Below are 20,204 nucleotides of genomic sequence, written 5' to 3' on the forward strand. Positions count from 1 at the left end.
GCTGCGCCACTCTGCTGCTCCAGCGTGCAATGTAAATTTGCTTATATTTGTCATAAACGAGAGTAGTCTTTCTTTTTTTTTAGGGCGAGAAACACGAGCGCGGAGCACAAGTGAGCATTACTCGGAGGGCAATTAAGGGCTATAATAGACCAAATTACTGCGCTGATATGCTCTTTATGTTAAATGGCACCAAAATAAAATAAAGGAAATATGTAGCAGAGCGTGGTTTCGATCCACGGACCTCTGGGTTATGGGCCCAGCACGCTTCCGCTGCGCCACTCTGCTGCTCCAGCGTGCAATGTAAATTTGTTTATGTTTGTAATAAACGAGAGGAGTCTTTCTTTTTTTTTACGGCGAGAAACACGAGCGCGGAGCACAAGAGAGCATTTCTCGGAGGGCAATTAGGGCTATAAGAGACCAAATTACTGCGCTGATATGCTCTTTATGTTAAATGGCACCAAAATAAAATAAAGGAAATATGTAGCAGAGCGTGGTTTCCATCCACGGACCTCTGGGTTATGGGCCCAGCACGCTTCCGCTGCGCCACTCTGTTGCTCCAGCGTGCAATGTAAATTTGTTTATGTTTGTAATAAACGAGAGTAGTCTTTCTTTTTTTTTTAGGGCGAGAAACACGAGCGCGGAGCACAAGAGAGCATTTATCGGAGGGCAACTAGGGCTATAAGAGACCAAATTACTGCGCTGATATGCTCTTTATCTTAAATGGCACCAAAATAACATAAAGGAAATATGTAGCAGAGCGTGGTTTCCATCCACGGACCTCTGGGTTATGGGCCCAGCATGCTTCCGCTGCGCCACTCTGCTGCTCCAGCGTGCAATGTAAATTTGTTTATATTTGTAATAAACGAGAGTAGTCTTTTTTTTTTTTAGGGCGAGAAACACGAGCGTGGAGCACAAGAGAGCATTACTCGGAGGGCAATTAGGGCTATAAGAGACCAAATTACTGCGCTGATATGCTCTTTATGATAAATGTCACCAAAATAAAATAAAGGAAATATGTAGCAGAGCGTGGTTTCGACCCACGGACCTCTGGGTTATGGGCCCAGCACGCTTCCGCTGCGCCACTCTGCTGCTCCAGCGTGCAATGTAAATTTGTTTATATTTGTAATAAACGAGAGGAGCCTTTCTTTTTTTTTTACGGCGAGAAACACGAGCGCGGAGCACAAGAGAGCATTTCTCGGAGGGCAATTAGGGCTATAAGAGACCAAATTACTGCGCCGATATGCTCTTTATCTTAAATGGCACCAAAATAACATAAAGGAAATATGTAGCAGAGCGTGGTTTCGATCCACGGACCTCTGGGTTATGGGCCCAGCACGCTTCCGCTGCGCCACTCTGCTGCTCCAGCGTGCAATGTAAATTTGTTTACATTTGTAATAAACGAGAGTAGTCTTTTTTTTTTTTTTGTTTTAGGGCGAGAAACACAAGCGCGGAGCACAAGTGAGCATTACTCGGAGGGCAATTAAGGGCTATAATAGACCAAATTACTGCGCTGATATGCTCTTTATGTTAAATGGCACCAAAATAAAATAAAGGAAATATGTAGCAGAGCGTGGTTTCGATCCACGGACCTCTGGGTTATGGGCCCAGCACGCTTCCGCTGCGCCACTCTGCTGCTCCAGCGTGCAATGTAAATTTGTTTATATTTGTAATAAACGAGAGTAGTCTCTTTTTTTTTTTTTTTTTTTCGGGCGAGAAACACGAGCGCGGAGCACAAGAGAGCATTTCTCGGAGGGCAATTAGGGCTATAAGAGAGCAAATTACTGCGCTGATATGCTCTTTATGTTAAATGGCACCAAAATAAAATAAAGGAAATATGTAGCAGAGCGTGGTTTCGATCCACGGACCTCTGGGTTATGGGCCCAGCACGCTTCCGCTGCGCCACTCTGTTGCTCCAGCGTGCAATGTAAATTTGTTTATATTTGTAATAAACGAGAGTAGTCTTTCTTTTTTTTTTAGGGCGAGAAACACGAGCGCGGAGCACAAGAGAGCATTTATCGGAGGGCAACTAGGGCTATAAGAGACCAAATTACTGCGCTGATATGCTCTTTATCTTAAATGGCACCAAAATAACATAAAGGAAATATGTAGCAGAGCGTGGTTTCCATCCACGGACCTCTGGGTTATGGGCCCAGCATGCTTCCGCTGCGCCACTCTGCTGCTCCAGCGTGCAATGTAAATTTGTTTATATTTGTAATAAACGAGAGTAGTCTTTTTTTTTTTTAGGGCGAGAAACACGAGCGTGGAGCACAAGAGAGCATTACTCGGAGGGCAATTAGGGCTATAAGAGACCAAATTACTGCGCTGATATGCTCTTTATGATAAATGTCACCAAAATAAAATAAAGGAAATATGTAGCAGAGCGTGGTTTCGACCCACGGACCTCTGGGTTATGGGCCCAGCACGCTTCCGCTGCGCCACTCTGCTGCTCCAGCGTGCAATGTAAATTTGTTTATATTTGTAATAAACGAGAGGAGCCTTTCTTTTTTTTTTACGGCGAGAAACACGAGCGCGGAGCACAAGAGAGCATTTCTCGGAGGGCAATTAGGGCTATAAGAGACCAAATTACTGCGCCGATATGCTCTTTATCTTAAATGGCACCAAAATAACATAAAGGAAATATGTAGCAGAGCGTGGTTTCGATCCACGGACCTCTGGGTTATGGGCCCAGCACGCTTCCGCTGCGCCACTCTGCTGCTCCAGCGTGCAATGTAAATTTGTTTACATTTGTAATAAACGAGAGTAGTCTTTTTTTTTTTTTTTTAGGGCTAGAAACACGAGCGCGGAGCACAAGAGAGCATTTCTCGGAGGGCAATTAGGGTTATAAGACACCAAATTACTGCGCTGATATGCTCTTTATGTTAATTGGCACCAAAATAAAATAAAGGAAATATGTAGCAGAGCGTGGTTTCGATCCACGGACCTCTGGGTTATGGGCCCAGCACGCTTCCGCTGCGCCACTCTGCTGCTCCAGCGTGCAATGTAAATTTGTTTATATTTGTAATAAACGAGAGTAGTCTCTTTTTTTTTTTTTTTTTTTCGGGCGAGAAACACGAGCGCGGAGCACAAGAGAGCATTTCTCGGAGGGCAATTAGGGCTATAAGAGAGCAAATTACTGCGCTGATATGCTCTTTATGTTAAATGGCACCAAAATAAAATAAAGGAAATATGTAGCAGAGCGTGGTTTCGATCCACGGACCTCTGGGTTATGGGCCCAGCACGCTTCCGCTGCGCCACTCTGCTGCTCCAGCGTGCAATGTAAATTTGTTTATATTTGTAATAAACGAGAGTAGTCTTTTTTTTTTTTTTTTTTTAGGGCGAGAAACACGAGCGCGGAGCACAAGAGAGCATTCCTCGGAGGGCAATCAGGGCTATAAGAGACCAAATTACTGCGCTGATATGCTCTTTATGATAAATGTCACCAAAATAAAATAAAGGAAATATGTAGCAGAGCGTGGTTTCGATCCACGGACCTCTGGGTTATGGGCCCAGCACGCTTCCGCTGCGCCACTCTTTTTTTTTTTTTCTTTATTGCCAGTCCTCGACATAACACAACACAAATTCCTAAATGATATAAACAAAGACCAAAGAAGCAAAAAGGGATGAATACACAAACGGAACAAGGAAGAGTAATATTTACATTCGCTGCCGTCCGCTACTGTGGCACGACGTTGTCGGATTAAAATTCCTTTAGTGCTGTAAGGGGTTCAACCGTCGACAGCCACTCAGGAACAGGCTGTTGCATCTTCATCACTTCCACATACCGTTGCATGGATTCACAAAAGTACAGACGCGCCGGTCGGGCATCCGGGTCACAATGGTAACCCGCCATTCTTGCGCGCCATAAACAGTGGAGGCCCGTAAGCATGATCAGGTCGTACGGGAAACCTTCGTCGTCATATACTGGCAGAAACCTGATTCCGTGGGGATCTATAGGTAGCTCCTTTTTTAGAGTCCTTTGTAACACGTCCCAGAAAAAGACCCCTTCCCAACAGTGGATGAAGACATGATCTATGCTTTCTGTTTTTTTACATATAAGGCAGTGGGTTCCCCATGGCATGTAGAACCCACGTTGCTCAAGGAAGAATTTAACAGGTAGAGTACCGGTGTGTAATTTAAAGAAGAACGATTTAGTGGCTGGTTGAACTGGCATCTTCTTCACCCTTTTCAATACATCTAGGCCTGGGCCTCCACTGTACGGGGCTCTGTACATAGGTACCAGCAAAACACTGTCACATAAATCACGATATAACATTTTCCGTTTTACACTCCACAAATATGCACTTGAAAAACGAACACGCAAAAAGGAAACACTCTGAACTATTTCCCGAAAGAAACCACGGACTGGTCCTGGCATTATTTCCGTACCTACAACGAATTCGGGAAGTGATCTTGACAGCCTCATTTGGATCACCGTGCGCAGAAATGGGTCGTTTGTATCTCGAAAGAAGGAGAATCTATTCACCAGTTGACGCAGGAAGAGGTGCGCCAACCCCAGACCACCATCCTTCACGCGCCGGAACAGATTATCTCGGCTACATCGCTCCCAGCTTGATGCCCACACGAATACAGCGAACACGCGGTGCAGTTTCTGCACATTAATACGAGAGCACTGTAGTACCTGCATTACGTACCAGATCTTTGTCACGAGAAACATGTTGCACGCTGTAGCTCTCGCGAATATTGACAAGTAACAGGCGTTCCATCGGTCGGCTTTTTCTTGTAGTTGTTTTGTCCGCTCCTTCCAGTACTCGCTACTGTCCTTGTAGGCATCAAGGGGTGCTGCAAGGTGCTTCACTGGCGTCGTGACCCAGTTTACGTTCGAAAAGTGGCCTGGTGTAGACGCCCATCTTCCATGCCAAAACCCCAAACATTTCTGCCAGTTAACGTAGCTGTTAGTGACGTTACCAAACTTTTTGACGATATTCACAGTATTCAATACACTTTGTTTGTCCTTACAGCACACAGCCACATCGTCAGCGTATGCCAGTAGCTTCACTTCTGCTGATTGAAGACTAAACCCCTTAATACATTCATTTTCAATGATGGCCAGACATAGCGTTTCTATGTAGACACAAAACAGGAGTGGACTGAGTGGACAACCCTGGCGAACGGAGCGCTTCACGTTAATGGGGGCCCCCAACATCTGATTAATTATAAGTCTGGTATAGCAGCTCCGGTACGCCATGGTCACCCCTTCAGTGATTATGTGGCCAAAATTAACGTGTTCAAGGATGGTAAGCAATATGTCGTGAGAAACACAATCAAACGCCTTCTCCAAGTCTAGCTGGAGGATGGCTACTGCATCGCACATGGCGTCACAACACTCCAGCACACACTTCATTTTATGGATGTTAGTGAAAATGGTTCTTCCACGAATACCACACGTCTGGTGTGGGCCGACTACTTCCTGAATAACTGACTGGACCCGTCGTGCCAACACCTTCATCAATATTTTGTAGTCACAGTTAGTAAGCGCTATGGGTCTGTAGGAGGAAAGTTGCTTGAGCTTTTCGGTCTCATCTGTTTTCGGTATTAGTACTGTATGGGACTGGCCAAAGGATGGTGGAAGTCTTTTCAGTTCATATGCTTCATTGAAAACTGCTGTTAAGATAGGAGCTAGGTGGCTTTTGAACGATTTGAACCATGCGGCACAAAGACCGTCTGGACCTGGCGACTTCCCAGGATTCAGGTCTTCGATGGCTTTCATCACTTCATGTTCTGTTAATGGTCGTTCTAAGGTTTCTTTAACCTCACTCGACAGCTGTGGGATTCGTTGCAAAAATAATTTCTTGAAATCGTGCATGTTGACAGGCCTGAATGTAAAAAGTTCTTTGTAATGCTCAAAGAAAGCACGCCCTATATTATTGTTATCCGTTAATACCACCCCTTCATATTCGATAGCCTCAATCTGCTTACGTCTCGAGTGCTTTTTTTCTAACCCCAGTGCTCTTTTCGTTGGCGTTTCCCCGCATGATAGCCTTTCTGCTCTGGCGCGCACTAGCGCACCTCGGAAGCGATCTTCGTCGAATACCTCGAGCTTCTTCTTAACGGCGCGCATATCTTGTTGATAGGCGCCAGGTTGCATGCATTCAAGCTTCGCAAATTTTTCTAGCAATGTTGTTAAATCCTTTTCTCTGGCCTTTTGTTCATATCGCAGTACGCTACTTCTTTCGATTGCCTTCAATTTAATGCTTTGCTTCAGCAACTCCCATTCCTCACCAAATTTCGTAGAACTGTCTGTTCCAAAAGAATTCAGAGCAGCCACTACATTTTCGTTAAAAGTTTCATCCCGTAACAGCTCTGCATTCAATTTCCACAGTTCCCAGACGAACTTGTTTCGTTCTTTCTTCCTGCCCACCGTGCATTTTACCAGGCAGTGGTCAGAATATGATATGGCCGTAACTGTGTAGCACTGGCATTTTTCAACTAAATCATATGAAAGATAGATACGGTCTAAGCGTGCGTGACTTGTGCCCTGAAAGTGAGTGTAGCTTACGTCTCCGTGACCGCGAAAACATTCTGCGATATCTTCTAATTCGAATTCGTGTGTGCTCTGCGCCAGGATATCACTACTTTTGTCACAAACCACGCGACGCGTAGACCTATCCTCAGCTTTCAATACGCAGTTGAAGTCGCCTACACAGGCTATCATTTTTTGCACATGTAAATGATGCTTTAAACTCAAAAAGAAATTTGCCCTCTCTTGCACAGTATTAGGCGCATAAATGCAAAACACGCGCCATTGGACATTACAATAGCTGAAGTCACAAAAGACAAGTCGGCCAGAAGTACAGGAGAAGTAACCATCTATAACAAGACCAGGGAGCTTCCTCACGAACAGCACACACCCTGCCGAAGTCCCTAAGGCGTGGCTCACTACCGTATAGTAGTTATACGTGAACCTTTGCACCATGCTCCCGGTCTCCTCCTCGCCGTCTACCTTGGTTTCTTGCACGGCTAAAACGTCGAGGTCGTGGTCCACTAGTAGTCTGTAAACCTGACTCTGTTTCCTTTTGGCGGCCAGACCTCGAACGTTTAGCGTACCGAGGCTAAGCGACGGGTTGGTAGCCATTATCGGTGAAAACCGGAGGGGAGAAGGCCCGGAGCATGGTGCTCACCTTAACGTCTAGCTGACCGCTAGACGCCTCCGTGGCCATCCGGCGGCCGTCGCCCGGGTTCCTCTTTGGTCGGCTTCGGGGTAAGCCTACGGTCAGTCTCCAAGTTCGGCTTAGGCTTGAGGGTGGAGCGCCTTCCAGGTAGTGTCTTAGCGGGTGGTGCCTCGGAGTCACCGCCAGCCTTTCCGTCGACTTTCTCCTCGTGCTGCAGGGATCTCTTGACCGGTGCCGAGACGGATTCGACGCGGGCGCTAGCAGGGGTCGCGTTGTCGTCCGCCTCTGCCTGCGTTGCATCCGTAGCTGGCTGGTGGCTCTCATTTTCATGCGGGGCCGTCTTCACGCTCTCGACTGTAGCTGCTGGTTCTTTGGGGGGAGGGATATTCCTTCCTCCTTCGGCTTGCTTGGTCGTCGCGCCGGTTTCTGCCGCCACTTTGCCGTTTCCAGCTCCCGTGGCCGCTTCCTCCGCCTCGGTCACGTCCATTACATGGTCTAACGTCGACGGCTCGCTCTCCGCCGAACCCGCGGCTACTGCGTATGAACGCACACAGTCCGCGTCGTTGTGTCCAAAAAGCCTGCACCGCGAGCAACGGGGAACCTTGCATTCACGACGAACGTGGCCAGAGCCTCGGCAGCGCAGGCACTGCATGGGACGTCCTGGGGCTACCACCAGCGCAAGCTCGCCGGCGACGCGGATCTGGTGGGGCAGGTCGTCGACTTTCATTCCTGCCTTCAGCTGCAGCAGCACTGCTCGGGTCGTCGAGCCCTTGTCGGAAACGCCATCCACTCGCCAGCGCTCCCGGGTCACTTCCGTCACCTTGCCGAAGGAGGCCAGCGCGGTCTTGACGTCTTCGTCGTCCACCCCATGCAGAAGCAAGTGGATACGAAGCTTCACCTGTTGTTCCTTGGGGTCGATGACCAGGCAGCGACGCCCCTTCACCTGCAGCTCCTTCAGGGCCGCCAGCTTTTCGGCAGCCTCGGCTGTCTTCATCGTCACCGCCCATACATGGTTGATTTGGTATGCTCCAAGGGCGACGACGCCAGAGAGCATACCAACAGCTTGAAGCGCGTCTCGAAAATCTTCTACACGAAACGGGCGAACACGAGCGTCGCCGTGCAAAAAAACTGTGTTCAAAACAATACGTCCTGTAGGTAGGCGAGGCAAAATTATCTGGTAATCTTTATCTTCTTCCGTCGAAAGCCTGTTGCCGCGGCTAACAGCCGCATATGCCGCTCCATTGGAGCCCATGATCCCGCGATCCGTTCAGCTCGGGAGCCGGAAGCAGAATCTTCCGCTGCGCCACTCTGCTGCTCCAGCGTGCAATGTAAATTTGTTTATATTTAATAAACGAGAGTAGTCTTTTTTTTTTTTTTAGGGCGAGAAACACGAGTGCGGAGCACAAGAGAGCATTTCTCGGAGGGCAGTCAGGGCTATAAGAGACCAAATTACTGCGCTGATATGCTCTTTATGTTAAATGGCACCAAAATAAAATAAAGGAAATATGTAGCACAGCGTGGTTTCGATCCACGGACCTCTGGGTTATGGGCCCAGCACGCTTCCGCTGCGCCACTCTGCTGCTCCAGCGTGCAATGTAAATTTGTTTATATTTGTAATAAACGAGAGTAGTCTTTTTTTTTTTTTTTTTTTTTTTTTTTTAGGGCGAGAAACACGAGCGCGGAGCACAAGAGAGCATTTCTCGGAGGGCAGTCAGGGCTATAAGAGACCAAATTACTGCGCTGATATGCTCTTTATGTTAAATGGCACCAAAATAAAATAAAGGAAATATGTAGCAGAGCGTGGTTTCCATCCACGGACCTCTGGGTTATGGGCCCAGCACGCTTCCGCTGCGCCACTCTGCTGCTCCAGCGTGCAATGTAAATTTGTTTATATTTGTAATAAACGAGAGTAGTCTTTTCTTTTTTAGGGCGAGAAACACGAGCGCGGAGCACAAGAGAGCATTTCTCGGAGCGCAATTAGGGCTATAAGAGACCAAATTACTGCGCTGTTATGCTCTTTATGTTAAATGGCACCAAAATAAAATAAAGGAAATATGTAGCAGAGCGTGGTTTCTATCCACGGACCTCTGGGTTATGGGCCCAGCACGCTTCCGCTGCGCCACTCTGCTTTTTTTTTTTTTAATTTATTGCCGGTCTTCGACATTACTCAGACAGTACAGTGAGCACACACTTGTGTATCACAAATTCCAACCGTTGGAGGAGGAAAAAAAAACGGAAGGTGCGTAAGGAAAGAAACCGCACAATAAAGCCGTCTGTCCATATTGGACTGGCTTTGTCATACTAAAATTCCTTCATGGCTGTCAGGGGTTCTAGCCTCGACAGCCAATCCGGTACACATTCTTGTATTTTATGCATTTCAATAAATCGCGACACACATTCCTTGAAGTAAGCACGAGCTTGCCTAGCATCAGGATCGCAATGGTACCCTGCCATACGAGCCCGCCATATACAGTGTAGAGCATTTAACATAACAAAGTCATAGGGAACCCCGTCGTCATCTTTAATGGCCAGATACCTGATACCTTGGGGGTCCACCGGCAGCTCTTTCTTCAGGGTTCGCTTTAAGACGTCCCAGAAGAAAACTGCCGCCCAGCAATGTAGGAAAACGTGATCTATATTTTCGGGCTTCTTGCATATCAAGCAGTGCGACCCCCAAGGTACGAGACAACCCCGTTCCTCCAGAAACGTCTTCACGGAGAGCGTTCCTGTGTGTAGCCTAAAGAAGAAGGTCTTTACCCCTGGTGGCACCTGCATCTGTTTTACTCTTTTAAGTACATCCTGTCCTGGCACTCCACTGTATGTGGCTCTGTATAAGGGCACTGGGAAAACAATGTCGCATACATCTCTATACAATGTTTTCCTTTTCACATCACAAAGGTAATCATTTGTAAAACGAACAGAAAGGAAGCGTACACTGTCAACAACTTCCTTGAAATAACCACGCAGAGTTCCAGTCAAATTTGCCGTGCTAACAACATGTGCCGGCAAAGCGTTACTCAACCTTAGCTGACATACGGCGCGCAGAAAAGGATCGCGAACATCGCGAAAAAACAAAAATCAGTTTACAACTTGACGAACAAAAAGATGCGCCAGGCCCACACCCCCATCCTTCACTCTTCTGAACAAATTTGTTCGGCTGCACCTTTCCCATGTTGATCCCCAGATGAAAACTGCGAACACTCTGTGCAGCCTTTGCACATTTACTCTAGAACAATACAGCGTTTGCAAGACGTAATATAACTTAGTAATAAAAAACACGTTACAAATTGTCGCTCTTGCAAAAATGGACAGGTTAGTACTTTTCCATTTGTCTACTTTTTCTTTCAGTTCCTTGGTTTGGTTCCTCCAGTATTCGTCGCTGCTATTATACCTGTCGAGGGGAACACCCAGATACCTGGTCGGAGTTTTCACCCAGTTCACGTTCGCGAAATAGTCGGGTGCAGAAAACCAGTCCCCGTGCCACAGGCCTAGCGATTTGCCCCAGTTATCTCTGCTACCCGTTACGGCGCAGAAATGTTGTACTACAGATATGGTTTCCGTTACACTTGGTTTGTCAGTGCAACACTCTGCAATGTCATCTGCATATGCGAGCAACTTCACTTCGGTCGCTGCCAATCTGAAACCACGTATTCCGTCATTTTCATTAATTGCTACACACATTGCTTCTACGTAGATAGCAAATAATAGCGGACTGAGGGGGCAGCCTTGGCGCACTGAACGCCTGATGTTAATGGGGGCCCCCAGACACTTGTTAACAATTAATCTTGTTGTGCAGTTCTGGTACGCCAAGGCCACGCCCTCAGTGATGATGGAACCGACATTAACATGATCTAAGATGGCAAACAAAATAACGTGAGCGACACAATCGAACGCTTTCTCTAGGTCGAGCTGAAGTACTGCAACACGGCCACCGATGACGTCACAGCACTCGAGCACACATCGCATCTTATGGATGTTTGAAAAAATAGATCGCCCTTTGATGCCACAAGTTTGATGGCCTGCGACTATTTCCTTGATGACGCCTTGAAGCCTGCTAGCTAAAACCTTCATAAATATTTTATAATCGACGTTTGTTAGTGAAATCGGTCTGTAGGATGACACAAATCTGAGTTTGTCTATTTGATCGCTCTTCGGTATTAGAATGGTGTGCGTTTTTCCAAAGGAAGGTGGTAATGATTTCTTTTCGTATGCGTCATTAAATACATGCGCAAGCAAAGGCGCCAGCTCTCTTTTAAAAGCTTTATATAGACCCGCGCTGAGTCCATCAGGTCCCGGTGATTTACCCAAGTTCAAATCGTCGATTGCCTTTTCGACTTCTCTCTCCCTTATTTTTTCCTCTAATCGCTTTTTTACGTCATCGCTCAAACGTGGCATGCGATGCAGAAAACCTGCTTTAAAACCCTCAACATTCGCTTCCTGAAATGCGAAGAGCGAGTGATAGTACTGAAAGAAGGAGCGCTGAATGCTTTCACTGTCTTCAACGACATTCCCATTCACTAAAATCTGCTCGACATGGTTTCTTCGTCCTTACGCCTTCTCAAGTACCAGCGCCCTTTTAGAGGGCGTCTCCCCTGCCGCTAGTGCATCGGCTCGTGCTCGCACGATGGCTCCTTGATAGCGTTCCTTGTCAAACAGTTCAAGTTTTTCTTTGACGTTTCGCACATCGTCTTTGTACGCACCAGGCTCTTTGCACTCAAGCGTTAGCAGCTGCCCAAGCAGTGTTCTGAAACCCTTTTCTTTCATTTCCTTCTCGAATTTTTTACAACTGGATCTTTCTATTGCTTTCATTTTAATCTTTTCTTTAAAACATTCCCACTTCTCGACGATTGTTCCCACAGCATCACATTGAACTTCATTAATCGCATCCCGTACTACCTGTAAAAAGGGCTGGTCATTTAGTAACAAGGCATTCAGTTTCCACATATCCCACTTAAATACATGTCGCTTTTTCATTATACCTACGTTACATTTCACAAGGCAGTGATCTGAAAACGGCACTGGTACTACACAGTAACCGTGGCATCTTGGAATCATATCCAATGAAATGTACATTCGGTCCAAACGCGCATGGCTGCTGCCCTGAAAACGTGTAAAAGTCACTTGACGCCCCCCTTCCAGACATTCATAAACATCATCGAGTTCATTTTCATTAATTAAATTTGATAACACTTCACTGCTTCGGTCACGCACACCTGCATTATTGACTCTGTCTCCAGCACTCAACACACAATTAAAGTCCCCTAACATCATCACGCGCATATTACAACAAACATATCGTGAAAGGTTCGAAAAAAAACGGGCGCGCTCATCTACTGAATTCGGCGCATATACGCATATGATGCGGAACTCTGAATCACCCATAACAATATCACAAACAACAATCCTTCCTGACTGACACGAAAAAAGGCTCTGAATCTGCAGTCCAGGCAGCTTCTTCACAAGAAGAACGCACCCTCCAGCCGTACCTACAGCATGGCTAACCACCGCAAAATACCTAGTCGTGAAACGTCGCACCATGCTCCCGGTCTCCTCCTCTCCTTCAACCTTAGTTTCCTGGACGGCTAGTACGTCTATGTCGTGGTCAGTGACCAAACGTAGGACCTGACTTTGCCTACGACTAGCCGCCAGCCCTCTCACGTTTAATGTGGCAATCCTCAGGGACGGTATTTGAGCCATCTTGATCTAAAAGAAAAGTACAGTAGGCCCGGAGCATGGTGCTTACCGCTCACGACTAGCCCTCGGCTAGCCTCCTCCGGGACCTCCCGGTTTGTTGGTGTCCTTAGACGTGGCCGCTTTGTCGGCAGGCTTCCCTTCAGGCGGTACATTGGGCTTTGGCTTGTAGCCCATCCGCCTCCCATGAGGCGTCTTCGTCGGTGGTCCCTCACTGGTGCTGGGTGCCCGATCCTCGCGGTCCTTCGTCTGGTCGTGGGTGCGCTTGACGGAGGCAGCAAGATCCCCAGTACGGTCGTCGTCGGTGACGCCGTCGTCCTCCTGCATTGCGGTCGCGTCGTCAGTTGCGTCTTCACTGACATTTCCCGTCGCCTGCCCCTGGGTCGTAGCATCCCGTTCCGTCCTACTCGGCTTCTGAGTAGCCTCAGCCGCGTTGCCGTCTACCTCCAGAATCGTCGTCCCACTACTTGTCTCTGTCGACACCATGTCACCGGTTCCTTTAGCCGCGTCCTCCGCCTCGGCCACATCCATGAGGTGCTCTGCCGCAACATCATTCACTGGTGGGCCTGTCACAGCGGCATAGGACTTCACGCATTCAGCGTCGACGTGGCCGAAACGTCTGCACCGGGTACAACGCGGTACTCTGCACTCACGGCGGACGTGTCCCGTGCCGTGGCAGCGCAGGCACTGCATCGGTCGACCGGGAACGACGACCAAGGCTAACTCTCCACCGACGCGGATCTGATGGGGGAGGTCTTCCACCTTCATGCTGGCCATCAGCTTGAGAAGGACGGTCCTGGTGGTTGAGGTCTTGGTTCCCATGCCTTCAACGCGCCATCGTTCCCGGCTCACCTCCTCCACCTTGCCGAAAGCCGCGAAAGCCGTCCGGACGTCCTCGTCGGCAACGCCGTAGAGCAGCCAGTGAAGCCTAAGCTTCACCTGTTGGTCCTGCGGGTCAATGATGAGGCACCGTCGTCCGTTCACTTGAAGTTCCTTCAGGGCAAGCAGCCTTTTCGTTGCAGTTGCATCGCAGAGGGTCACTGCCCAGACGTGGTTGATTTGGTACGCCCCTATGCATACCACATCCGGCAGCAGGCCCGTCGGCAGAAGGGCATCCCTGAAATCCTCCACCTTGTACGGCCTCGCACGTACATCACCGTGCAAAAAGACGGTGTTAATCACCAGTTGTCCTTTAGGCAGCTGCGGCAAAATAAAAGCATAATCCTTATCATCGTTGAGCCTATTTCCGCGGCCAAAAGTGGCCGCTGTCGCTGCTCCACTGGAGCCCATGATCCTGCTGACCGCTCAGCTCGGCTGCCGGAAGCAGAATGCGCCACTCTGCTGCTCCAGCGTGCAAGGTAAATTTCCTTATATTTGTAATAAACGAGAGTAGTCTTTTTTTTTTTTTTAGGGCGAGAAACACGAGTGCGGAGCACAAGAGAGCATTTCTCGGAGGGCAATCAGGGCTATAAGAGACCAAATTACTGCGCTGATATACTCTTTATGTTAAATTGCACCAAAATAAAATAAAGGAAATATGTAGCAGAGCGTGGTTTCGATCCACGGACCTCTGGGTTATGGGCACAGCACGCTTCCGCTGCGCCACTCTGCTGCTTTTTTTTTTATCTATTACCGGTTTTTAACATAACATCGTACATATGAATTTCACACTCATGACACAAATGCAAGCCTCTTGTAAGAGAAAACGAAGACGAGAAACAAAAAAGCGCTACAAAGCCGTCTATCCGCATAGGACTGACGTTGTCAAATTAAAATTCCTTCATGACTGTCAGAGGTTCGAGCCTCGACAGCCAATCCGGTACACACTTTTGCATTTTCTGCATTTCAATAAATAAGGACATACACTCTCTGAAATACATACGCGCTGGCCGAGCGTCGACGTCGCAATGGTACCCGGCCATGCGAGCTCGCCATATAGAGTGGAGGGCGTTCAGCATAATAAGATCATACGGTACTCCGTCTTCATCTTTAATTGGCAGATACCTGATTCATTGGGGGTCCACCGGTAACTCCTTTTTCAGCGTTCGCTTTAGCACGTCCCAAAGGAAAACAGCCGCCCAGCAATGCAAGAAAACGTGATCAATGGTCTCCGGCTTCTGACAGATCAAGCAGTGGGATCCCCACGGCACAAGACAGCCTCGTTCTTCCACAAACGTTTTCACAGAGAGCGTTCCTGTGTGGAGCTTAAAAAAGAAGGTTTTAACCCCCGGTGGCACCTGCATTCGTTTCACCCGTTTAAGGACGTCTTGTCCTGGCTCTCCACTGTATATGGTTCTGTATAACGGCACTGGGAACACAATGTCGCACACATCATTATACAGTTTTTTCCTTTTAACTTCAAACAGATAATCATTTGAAAAACGAACTGACAGGAAACGCACGCTGTCGACCACTTCCTTAAAATAACCTCGAAGTTTTCCGGTCATGCTTGCCGTACTAACAACATGTGTCGGCAATGCGTCGCTCAACCTGATCTGACATACGGTGCGCAGAAACGGATCTCGCACATCTCGAAAAAACAAAAAGCGGTTGACAAGTTGGCGAACAAAAAGATGCATCAAGCCCACACCCCCGTCCTTCACCCTTCTGAACAAATTTGTTCGGCTACATCTCTCCCATGATGAACTCCAGATGAAGACCGCAAACACTCTGTGCAGCCTTTGCACATTTGCTCTAGAACAATGCAGCACTTGCATAACATAATATAACTTCGCTATAAAAAACATATTACAAATTGTTGCCCTTGAAAAAATAGACTGGTTAGTGCTTGTCCATTTGTCCACTTTTTGTTTCGTTTCATTAGTTTGGTTCTTCCAGTACTCATCGCTGCTCTTGTACCTATCGAGGGGAACACCAAGATACTTCGTCGGAGTTTTCACCCACTTGACATTAGCGAAGTACTCCGGTGCTGAAAACCACTCCCCGTGCCGCAGCCCGAGGGATTTGCCCCAATTGACTCTGCTGCCCGTGACGTCACAGAAATGTTTTACTACAGCAATTGTTTCAGTCACACTTGGTTCGTCTGTGCAACACACTGCAACGTCGTCAGCATACGCTAGCAGCTTCACTTCGGTTTCTGCTAACCTAAAACCACGTATATTGTTGTTTGCGGTGATCGCTACACACATTGCTTCTATGTAGATAGCAAATAACAGAGTACTGAGGGGACAGCCTTGGCGCACTGAACGCATGATGTTAATGGGGGCCCCCAGAGACTTGTTAACAATTAACCTTGTAGTGCAGTTCTGGTACGCCAAGGCCACGCCCTCAGTGATGATGGTACCGACATTAACATGATCCAGTATGGCGAACAAAATAACGTGAGCAACACAATCGAACGCTTTCTCAAGATCAAGCTGAAGAACTGCAACGCCGCCACCAGTGACGTCACAGCACTCGAGCACACACCGCATCTTATGGATGTTCGAAAAAATTGACCGCCCTTTGATTCCACATGTTTGATGGTCTGCGACTATTTCCTTTATTACGCCTTGAAGTCTAGTCGCTAAGATCTTCATAAATATCTTATAATCAATGTTTGTTAGTGATATGGGCCTGTAGGATGATACTAATCTCAGTTTATCTAATTTATCATTCTTCGGAATTAGAATGGTGTGCGCTTTCCCAAAAAAAGGTGGCAATGATTTCTGCACGTACGCATCATTAGATACTCCTACTAATATAGGGGCCAGTTCTCTTTTAAATGTCTTATATAACGCCGCACTGAGTCCGTCTGGTCCCGGTGACTTGCCCAAGTTCAAGTCGTCGATTGCCTTTTCGACTTCCCTCTCCATTATTTTCCCTTCTAATCGCTCCTTAGTTTCATCACTCAAACGCGGCATGCGATGCAGAAAGTCTGCTTTGAAACCCTCTAAATTCGCTTCCTGAAATGCAAAGAGCGACTGGTAGTACTGGAAGAAGGCGTGGGCTATGCTCTCGTTATCGTCAACAACGGCTCCATTGATTAAAAGGTTATCGACATGGTTTTGTCGTCCGTGAGCCTTCTCCAACCCGAGCGCCCTTTTAGTGGGCGTCTCCCCTGCCGCTAGTGAATCTGCTCTTGCTCGCACGATGGCACCTTGGTAACGTTCTTTGTCGATCTGTTCAAGCTTTTCCTTGACGCTCCGCACATCGTCTTTGTACAGACCAGGCTCTCTGCACTCAAGCGTTATCAGCTGCTGAAGTAGTGTTCGCAAACCCTTTTCTTTATATTCCCTCTCAAATTTAAGACAACTTGACCTTTCTATGGCTTTCATTTTAACCTTTTGTTTAAAACATTCCCACTTTTCTGCTATTGTTTCAGCTGCATCTTCGCGTATTTCATTAACAGCATCCTGTACTCCCTTTACGAAAGATTCATCATTTAATCACAACGCATTCATTTTCCAGATCTCCCAATTAAACGCATGTTTGCTTTTCCCTATACCGACATTACATTTTACGAGACAATGATCTGAGAACGATATGGGTACTACACAATAACCGTGGCATCTTGGAATTGTATCCAGCGAAATGTAGATTCGGTCCAACTGCGCATGGCTACTGCCCTGAAAACGTGTAAAAGTCACATCACGCCCCCCTTCCAGACACTCAAAAACGTCTTCGAGTTCATTTTCACTAATTAGTTTTGATAAGATTTCACTGCTTCTGTCCCGCACACCAGCATTATTGGCTCTATCTCTAGCGCTCATTACACAATTAAAGTCTCCTAGCAGTATAACGCGCTTATCACATCGAACATACTGCGAAAGGTTCGAAAAGAAAAGGGCGCGCTCGTCTACTGAATTCGGCGCATATACACATATGACGCGGAACTCAACATCACACAAAATAATATCACAAAAAACAAGCCTTCCAGACTGACAAGAAAAAATACTTTGAATGTGCAGTCCAGGCAGTTTCTTCACAAAAAGAATGCACCCCCCAGCGGTGCCTAAGGCATGGCTTACCACCGCAAAATACCTGGTCGTGAAACGGCGCACCATGCTCCCGGTCTCCTCCTCCCCGTCAACCTTAGTCTCCTGGACGGCTAGTACGTCTATATCGTGGTCAGTGACCAACCGTAGCACCTGACTTCGCCTACGACTAGCCGCCAACCCTCTCACGTTTAAAGTGGCAATATTAAGGGACGGTATCTGTGCCATGTTGAGCTAAAGAAAAAAGTAGGCCCGGAGCATGGTGCTTACCGTTCACGACCAGCCCTCGGCTAGCCGCCTCCGGGACCTCCCGGCTTCCCGGCGTTGTTTGTGGGCGCCACTTTGTCCGCAGGCTTTCTCTCAGGTGGGACGTTCGGCTTTGGTTTCAAGCTCGTGCGCCTCCCAAGAGGTGTCTTTGTCGGCGGCCCTTCGCTGGTGCCGGTCGCACCGTCGTTGCGGTCCTTAGTCTGGTCATGGGGGCGCTTGACTGGCGCTCCAAGAGTCGAAGTCCGGTCGCAATCGAGGACGGCCTCCTCCTGCTGCATTGCCGTCGCATCGTTGTCGGGCGGGTCCTCACTACTGCTCCGCGTAGACTGGACCTCAGCGGTCGCGACCTGCAGCATCCCACTCGGCTTCACGGTAGTATCAGCCACCTTGCTGACCACGCCCAAAGGCGTCGTCCCACTGGCTGTCGCTGTCGAGACCTTGTCTAGCGTTCCTTTAGCAGCGTCCTCCGCTTCGGCCACGTCCATGACGTGCTCTGCGGCAACGTCACTAGCTACTGGACCTGTTACGGTGGCATAAGATCTTACGCAGTCATCGTCGACGTGGCCGAAACGTCTACATAAGGTACATCGGGGGACTCTGCACTCACGGCGGACGTGTCCCGTGCCGTGGCAGCGCAGGCACTGCATCGCTCGACCGGGCACGACGACCAAGGCCAACTCTCCGCCGACGCGTATCTGATGTGGCAGGTCCTCCACTTTCATGCCGCTTCTCAATTTGAGAATGACGGTCCTGGTGGTTGAGGTCTTCGTTGCCATGCCTTCGACGCGCCATCGCTCCCGGCTCTCCTCCTCCACCTTGCCGAACGCCGCGAATGCCGTCCGAACGTCCTCGTCGGCAACGCCGTACAGCAGCCAGTGAAGCCTTAGCTTCACCTGCTGATCCTGCGGGTCAACGATGACGCATCATCGTCCCTTAACTTGAAGTTCCTTAAGGTCCAGCATTCTTCTTGTGGCAGTCGCATCATTGAAGGTCACTGCCATGACGTGGTTGATCTGGTACGCCCCTATGCATACCACATTAGGCAGCAGGCCCGTCGACAGAAGGGCGTCCCTGAAATCTTCCACCTTGTACGGTCTCGCACGTACATCACCGTGCAAAAAGACGGTAATAATCACTACTTGACCTTTAGGCAGTTGCGGCAAAATAAAGGCATAATCCTTATCGTCGTTTAGCCTGGTTCCGCGGCCAGAAGTGGCCGCTGTCGCTGCTCCACTGGAGCCCATGATTCTGCTAACCGCTCAGCTCGGCTGCCGGAAGCAGAATGCGCCACTCTGCTGCTCCAGCGTGCAATGTAAATTTGTTTATATTTGTAATAAACGAGAGGAGTCTTGTTTTTTTTACGGCGAGAAACACGAGCGCGGAGCAAAAGAGAGCATTTCTCGGAGGGCAATTAGGGCTATAAGAGACCAAATTACTCCGCTGGTATGCTCTTTATGTTAAATGGCACCAAAATGAAATAAAGGAAATATGTAGCACAGCGTGGTTTCGATCCACGGACCTCTGGGTTATGGGCCCAGCACGCTTCCGCTGCGCCACTCTGCTGCTCCAGCGTGTAACGTAAATTTGTTTATATTTGTAATAAACGAGAGTAGTCTTTTCTTTTTTATGGCGAGAAACACGAGCGCGGAGCACAAGTGAGCATTTCTCGGAGGGCAATTAGGGCTATAAGAGACCAAATTACTGCGCTGATATGCTCTTTGTGTTAAATGGCACCAAAATGAAATAAATGAAATATTTAGCAGAGCGTGGTTTCGATTCACGGACCTCTGGGTTATGGGCCCAGCACGCTTCCGCTGCGCCACTCTGCTGCTCCAGCGTGCAATGTAAATTTGTTTATATTTGTAATAAACGAGAGTAGTCTTTTCTTTTTTATGGCGAGAAACACGAGCGCGGAGCACAAGAGAGCATTTCTAGGAGGGCAATTAGGGCTATAAGAGACCAAATTACTGCGCTGATATGCTCTTTATGTTAAATGGCAACAAAATGAAATAAAGGAAATGTGTAGCAGAGCGTGGTTTCGATCCACGGACCTCTGGGTTATGGGCCCAGCACGCTTCCGCTGCGCCACTCTGCTGCTCCAGTGTGCAATGTAAATTTGTTTATATTTGTAATAAACGAGAGTAGTCTTTTCTTTTTTATGGCGAGAAACACGAGCGCG

General features: G+C 48.1%; 8 non-coding genes across 8 annotated transcripts in view; all 8 read right to left on the minus strand.

Moving 5' to 3' along the window:
• The window catches only part of TRNAM-CAU (transfer RNA methionine (anticodon CAU)), a 72-nt gene extending 56 nt beyond the window's left edge, over positions 1-16 (minus strand). Inside the window, exon 1 of the tRNA in view lies at positions 1-16. This exon is cut by the window's left edge and continues 56 nt beyond it. This is a non-coding gene — a tRNA (tRNA-Met).
• Positions 17-213: 197 nt separating this feature from the next.
• TRNAM-CAU (transfer RNA methionine (anticodon CAU)) lies at positions 214-285 on the minus strand. Its single transcript has one exon. It is a non-coding gene; the product is annotated as a tRNA-Met (tRNA).
• Positions 286-1,286: 1,001 nt separating this feature from the next.
• On the minus strand, positions 1,287-1,358 carry TRNAM-CAU (transfer RNA methionine (anticodon CAU)). Its single transcript has one exon. It is a non-coding gene; the product is annotated as a tRNA-Met (tRNA).
• A 203-nt stretch (positions 1,359-1,561) lies between these two features.
• Positions 1,562-1,633, minus strand: TRNAM-CAU (transfer RNA methionine (anticodon CAU)). The gene has a single exon. It is a non-coding gene; the product is annotated as a tRNA-Met (tRNA).
• Positions 1,634-2,642: 1,009 nt separating this feature from the next.
• TRNAM-CAU (transfer RNA methionine (anticodon CAU)) lies at positions 2,643-2,714 on the minus strand. Its single transcript has one exon. It is a non-coding gene; the product is annotated as a tRNA-Met (tRNA).
• Positions 2,715-2,913: 199 nt separating this feature from the next.
• TRNAM-CAU (transfer RNA methionine (anticodon CAU)) lies at positions 2,914-2,985 on the minus strand. Its single transcript has one exon. It is a non-coding gene; the product is annotated as a tRNA-Met (tRNA).
• A 204-nt stretch (positions 2,986-3,189) lies between these two features.
• TRNAM-CAU (transfer RNA methionine (anticodon CAU)) lies at positions 3,190-3,261 on the minus strand. The gene has a single exon. It is a non-coding gene; the product is annotated as a tRNA-Met (tRNA).
• A 16,787-nt stretch (positions 3,262-20,048) lies between these two features.
• On the minus strand, positions 20,049-20,120 carry TRNAM-CAU (transfer RNA methionine (anticodon CAU)). Its single transcript has one exon. It is a non-coding gene; the product is annotated as a tRNA-Met (tRNA).
• Positions 20,121-20,204: the final 84 nt, after the last annotated feature.

Source organism: Dermacentor variabilis, unplaced genomic scaffold, assembly GCF_050947875.1.
Source record: "Dermacentor variabilis isolate Ectoservices unplaced genomic scaffold, ASM5094787v1 scaffold_13, whole genome shotgun sequence".
Taxonomy (NCBI): domain Eukaryota; kingdom Metazoa; phylum Arthropoda; class Arachnida; order Ixodida; family Ixodidae; genus Dermacentor; species Dermacentor variabilis.